The sequence below is a fragment of the Poecilia reticulata genome, chromosome 13, assembly GCF_904066995.2.
Source record: "Poecilia reticulata chromosome 13, P_reticulata-male-v2, whole genome shotgun sequence".
Taxonomy (NCBI): Eukaryota; Metazoa; Chordata; class Actinopteri; order Cyprinodontiformes; family Poeciliidae; genus Poecilia; species Poecilia reticulata.
This window is the reverse complement of record NC_088842.1, coordinates 26,969,626-26,976,035: the sequence shown is the minus strand read 5'-3', so window position 1 is coordinate 26,976,035 and position 6,410 is coordinate 26,969,626. Positions and strand designations below refer to the sequence as shown.

General features: G+C 39.9%; 1 protein-coding gene across 1 annotated transcript in view; it reads left to right on the top strand.

Moving 5' to 3' along the window:
• The first annotated feature begins 1,963 nt into the window (after window positions 1–1,963).
• Window positions 1,964–6,410, top strand: part of LOC103474984 (protocadherin-16-like) — a 92,412-nt gene continuing 87,965 nt past the window's right edge. The window contains exon 1 of the mRNA XM_008426328.3: window positions 1,964–3,044. The gene's annotated coding sequence lies outside the window, so the exon portion shown is untranslated. The remainder of the gene's footprint in view (window positions 3,045–6,410) is intronic.

The following is a 6,410-nucleotide window of genomic DNA, read 5'->3' as shown; positions in this document are numbered from 1 at the left end:
TTGGGCTGCCGGGAGGGAAAAAAAAAAAAGAAAAAAGGATTTAGCTGAAAAAAATCTTGTGCTCTGGCAGGGAACACATTGTCCAACCACTTTTCATTTATGGCTTGGTTTTCCTATTCACAGCATACAAAACAATACATCTGCATCATTGCTTTAAATCATGTGTACTGTCATTGGATTTGTTTATTATAAATCAAACTACTTTATTTTGTTTAGCCAAGAGTAAGTATGATGCTTTTTTCTTTGTGATCACGACATAAATCCTGAAGATGTGTCCAAACGGTATCAGATGTTCCTCAGTGCGACGCTGGCACGGCGGATAGCACTTTGTTGTGCTCTCATTTATCAGCTCGAAACAAAACATGGCACAGGTTCAGTCTGTTTTAATGCTTCCAGTGACTGACAAGGTAGCAAGGCACGGTTATGACTCCCGCACTACGGGAGATAAAAGTGGGCTTCCTCCAGGGAGCTGACAGATGATGCAGCCGATGCTCCTTTCAAGAGTCACAAGATCCCAGGAAAAGTTGCAGGCTTTGTTTCTTTTCTAGACTTTAGATGAAAAATACCCCCAGGGGGCTCCTTGACTGCTAACATCTGAGGGAAAATGCTTTGTATATGATGGCTGGGCCTTCTCGTGATGCTGTGTTTTTGTTGAGGATATTAGGGCAGTAGTAAATTAACCCTTGGAAAAGATTCCTGAGTGCCCTTAAGCCAGAGCCATTATTTTACATTACAGTTGTTTACATTGTGTCTGATAAGTTTCTTGAAGATTTTTCTCTCATGTTAAAAATAATTTAATTGATCGTGTCACCAGTCTGGGCAGTTTTCAAAATAGACATTCACATTGTGCTGCAGTTTCTCACCACTCATAAAGCATCGTCGTAACAGACTTGAAGAGGACCTATCATGCCAAATTCACGTTTTGCGCATTTTTATACTTCATTTGGGTTTCAATTGTGTTTAAAAATAGCCAAAGCACTCAAAGCAACCACCCAGTCAGTTTTTGGCTACAAGTTAATATTTTTTGGTGTCTGGAAAATGAGCTGCTTCAAAAACCTCCCAATTGTTAAATCACAATCAACTGGTGCCACATCGTTACATAGTAACCCCACCTGAGCACCACCCCTAGCCTAGCAACCCAAGTGGAGCTCCAGCATGTTTGATCAGCTGGTTTCAGCTGCAACAAAACAGCAGTCATTGTGTGTGCTGTACAATGACGGCTGGAAAAGACAAGTGTTTCATTTTGCACTTGCCATCCAGAAACTACTTGCTGTATACTTGTTGATTGGGGAGGAGGCTCTACTTCTCCTTTCCGAAGAGGAACGGTTGTATAAATGTACATCTGTTTACAGCCATTTTCACGTGCGAGTGTAAATACTGAGTATTAAGATCCCAGGATCTTCGGCTGTTTTGTAAAATGATTTGATTCTAGTTTTATTATTATTTTGAAGGTTCTCTTGCACATCACGGAACAATTTAAGGTGATGCAAACAGTGGAAAATTGTGGTGAATAAACACAGGAAATAGTCAGTAAAAACTCAAAGAGATTTGTACCCAATAAAGTTTTGAAGACTTGTCATCATGGCTCGGGCAGTTCTCTGAGTCAAACTCTCACTCAGATATGTAAGAATGAACCCGATGCAACTATAGTCTTTCAAAATCTATGTGAAAATCTGTTAAAAGTTTACCATCTTCCATAATATTTATTAAAAGCAGCTGTTCAGCTAGACTCATGTGATGACATGCACCCATATACAAAGTGGAATTGTTAGCTTATTTTCTTCAGTGTGGTTTTGAAAAGAAACAAACAAAAAAAAACTGTATTGTTTGTGAATTCCTGTTGTTGAAATTCATACATCATCATCGTCAACACAATGTGCTTGTGGTTGTCAGCAGGCACTTAAGTTCTTTTTTTTCTTCAGTAATTTAATTACTGGATATTGAGCTTTGATTTTAAATTGAAATTCAATATTTACTGTCATTTGAAAAGAGGTCTTTAGATCAAAGTTAGAGTCTAGCCCTGTTTCGTCTTTGTCCAGGTAGCACCTGGTTCCTTTTGCAACATATTTTCTCCTTCTACTAAACATTTCTTTAGTATGCCTGGGTACAGAAGTACGCGAACAGCCAACTTCGTTTGCCATGGTCTTTTGTGAATTACCCTCTCTGTGAAAGGTGTCAAAGACTACAGGAAAACTGCCAGATAGTGTCATAACATGTCCTTCAAATAATATTTCAGTCAGAAATCTCTCTCCTGCTCACATATAATTGTTTTATTATTTTAAGTAAGCCACAAGTATTAACATAAACAAAAGTAAACTCTTGAAATAGGAGGGGAAAATACATCAGATTTGAACTGCTAAAATAAATTAAGTTTCCTGTGATATTCTAATATATTTGGACGCAACAGTGCATATTGGGGTTGGGGGGCGGGGAGGGGGGATACTCTACTGGTTAGTATTTGAAATAATTGCATATAAAGTGACTTACAGTTCTCCTTTGGATAGGTTGGTGGCACCAGAGTTTAGCACAAACCTGGACTGCCTCCTTGCGGTGTCTCCTTAAAGCAATCACGGCCGCAGCAGCAGCAGCAGCAGCAGCGCTGAAGAGGAGAAGAGCAGGAGGTTGCAGCCCGTCACGTGTTGAATAAATCAGATTTTGGAGACGGACGTCCACTGCTCGGCCCCCACATCGCTTGGTCACAGTTAGCGCGCAGCAGCCGCAGCAGTGTGTCTGCAGCCGTACAGACAGACAGGCAGAGGCTGCCGCAGAGCTGAGAACGTCCCCTGGATGAGGAAAGTTTGCCGCAAGTTTGCATTTTCACTTTCCGTGAAGAAATCCGAAAGAGGTTGAGAAGGATTTCTTGAAAGAAACCAATTCTGCAGAGAAGATCTCCTCAGGCTACTCACTGAAGAAGGAGACCCAACTATTTTCTTTTTTTTCTGGGATGGATGCAACTTTCACTTTGTGCTTCATAACGGGGAACTTATAAGAGTGTGGATATATTGTAGTTCTGCATGAAAAAGAGCACAGAGGAACAGATGAATGTGAGTATCATTCACAGTACGGATCTTCTTATTGTGACTGTCAGTGCAGTCTAAATATCTGAGAATGGTCATTAAATCGCTGTCGATGCTTTTGTGAAAACTTAAAACAGGATTATGTCAACTTTTGTTTAGCATTTAGGTGGCTGAAACATTCCTTTGAACTTGAAAAAGTTTGATATAACAGTTCCAAGATTTTTCTGAAAAGAGGCATTTTTGTTTAGAAGCACTGCCCACTTCTAACTCTTTGTAAAAATTACAAAAGTCCCGCACATAGCCCATACTTTGAAGAGCGGCCAAAAGAAAAAAAAAAAAGAGAGAGAGAGATTTACAGCCCGTTTTTGTCGCTTGTGATTAAAGCCCCCCAGGGACGAAAACATTCCTCTCGAACTGTGCAGCATGAAGTTATTGTCCTCGGAGCTGCTGCAGCCGCTGCAGCGCTTTTTACGCCTCATTCCTGCGCCAGTTGAGCCCAAACCAAACGGTTCCACATGACGGCGGACTTATGTTCATTAACCGTGAATGGGCTCTTCCTTTCCCTCAATTAACGAATTCATTAAACCTCCACAGGGTTCCATCACCTCGTACCCGAGTTGTGGTTGTGTCGGTTGCTATGGTGCAGTTGGCCACGACAAATATGCTTAGTTGTGTTCATACAGATAAAACCTTAGCACCAACTTCAGTCCAGAACTTTATGCTGATGTTTGCATGCAGACTAGGCTTAAATCGCACTGGAACAGAAGGAAGCCTGCTGTCAGTGTTTTAACACAGCTTTTTATAAAACTGACTGTTCCATATTCAGTCTCTGGAGGTGTCCAGCTTTCACACTCCAGAAACTTCTTTTAAATCCTAAAAGTACTTGAATTCTAAAAAGTACTTAAAAGAATTGTCCAGAATTGTGAACTTAGGTTTTGTAAAAAACATAACAAGCAAGTTATTAAGAAAAAGCAAAGCTCTCTCGGCATCTTCATTAAAACCAAATAGTTGGTCTTGGAGTTGGATTTAACAGCTCAGGAGGAGACAAGACCATACCAGACTTGTTCTGTCTTAAAACCGTCATGGCACAGGCAATGAGAAGCTCAGCAGTAAAGCAGAAGTACCTTATACAAAGACTATTATTCCTTGAGACAGTGGTCCAGGGTTCAACTTCCAACTCTAGACTATTTGCTTCATATCCATCCTCTCCTCTTGCTATTTCCTTCCCCGTTTGGCTTGGTGTTAATAAAGGCCACCTGTGAACAAATTCTAAAAGAAATAGTCAAAACAGTTTATGCAAATGCTAAGCATCAACACGCGTGGGCAATTACCTACACTGATGTGATTGTTTCATGGGATATAAAGGTCAGAGGCTGTGCAGCACTAATGATTTTTTATTGTGAAACACATGCTGATAGTGGAAAACATGTTTTTTCCAGCCAGACTTACTCTATGATATAAAAGTAAGGTGATGTAAAAAGGAAAATTATTATAGTGGTTTAAGTTTTTATTTTTTTATTTTTTCACATTGCCTTAATTTTCTTTGAGTGGAAAGAATTCGTTTCACACTGGAGGGTCATTTGTGGAACACTTCGGCTGACCTCAGTTTCCTGTGTAATAACCACTCATTTCAAATGTGATGACTTTTCATAAAGTAGTGTTTACATGAACCACTGTGATGTTTGGAGATCAGGTTGGTTTTAATATGGTGGACGTCCACTTTGGTCCTTTCCCCTCTCTAACAAGTGTTTAACTTCAGCTCCTGGAGCCATCTAATCTGGATTCACACAAAATGAAAATGCCAAGGGAGTTATCTATTACAGGTAGACATCCTGATGTTTATAACAGAACGTCACTTCAGAAAACCCTGGACTATATCTTTAAGTATTCTCACATACGGCGACCTTTTGTTTTAGCTGTTGTCTTCTTGCATCACTGGTACTGTAACTAAATGCACATGTGTTTTTACTGATGCAGTACTGTGTGCTGCTGCCAGTGCAGTGACAAAAAGTTTCACTTTAAAATATATCATTATTATTTTAGCTAGAACATTTTAAACAAATAGTTAAACAGACCCATGCTGCTCTTGATGTGGTAAGAAGATGATTCTTCTTGTCACGCACCCTCATATACTCGGGCTAAAGGGCTCAGAGGGAGAAGGTGGGGGGGGGGGGGGGGGGGGGGGGGGAGTGTGCCTTTTCAACACAGTGTTTGTTATGACCAGGGGAGCACACATGCATGTGGAGGCCCATGATGGCTTTTCCTGCTCCTTTTACATGCACACGGAGCGAGGTTTCAAAGACTAATGTGAGGCACAGAAACGCAGCACTTAGTTTGGCCAACATTCATAGCATTTTAGTTTGCTTTGTGCTAAGCCTGTCATCCTCATGTCCAGGCAATCTGCTGTTCTGTCTGTGGTTTCCATTATGGCTCCTCTGAGCCTCGCTTGGCTGGCATGGTCTCGAAACCACAGACGTTTTCTTTGAGTTAACTGGAATTCTGACATGCTCATTTTACAAAGTCTGTCACTATAGTTGTCCCTCTTACTCTGATGATAATAAAAATTTAGTTGTGTTTATTAAAGTAGGTCAGCTGTCCCTTTGGTTTTGAGGAATATTCTACTGTATTTTGATTTATGCTGCTGGACCTCAAGCTGTTCTTCTCTGAGTAAGTGAAATGATCTTGGTAAATTACAGACATAACACAAGATTAAAAATCTGTATGTTTCATCTATAAACAATCCTGAAATGCATATTACTAGATCAAATGTTATATCCTGGAAGTTGGGTCTTTTGCAAAACAGTTGTTTTAGCTTCATGCGCAGCAGCAGTTTCCACTACTTCCAAATTCTAAAAGTTTTTTTTTTTTTTTTGTGTCGTTATATCACACTCAGTGTCTGTATTTGCTCCAGGTGAGAGACAGAAGTTTGCTTTTGTTTTTAGTGAAACATGCCTAACCAGAGATGTGTTTGGTTTTACAGCAGCGCAAGACGTAAATAATACTTCAGAGAAACCTGAGAAGTCAGGTACATTTTGGCAAATATGCTTTCTGAGCAAAATGGAACACATTTTCCATTATGAGGTGTGAATAACAGAGAGGGAGATGAATCACAGCTCCGATGTTTTCAGCATTCAATTCAGTTCATCTAACAAAGTGCTCAGAAAGATATTTGTTTCAGACCTACAGGTTTGGTATTGTTTGGTTGACAGGCTTAGTTTAAAGGATTTAGGAAGATAAATGGGGCCACTGCTAAAATTCTTACAAACAAACTCACACACATACAGTGCCTTGCAAAAGTAATTATTGCTTTGGATTTTTTCCACATTTTGTCACAGTACAACCATCATCTTCAATGAATTTTATTCGAATTTTTTGTAATGGATTGACACAAAG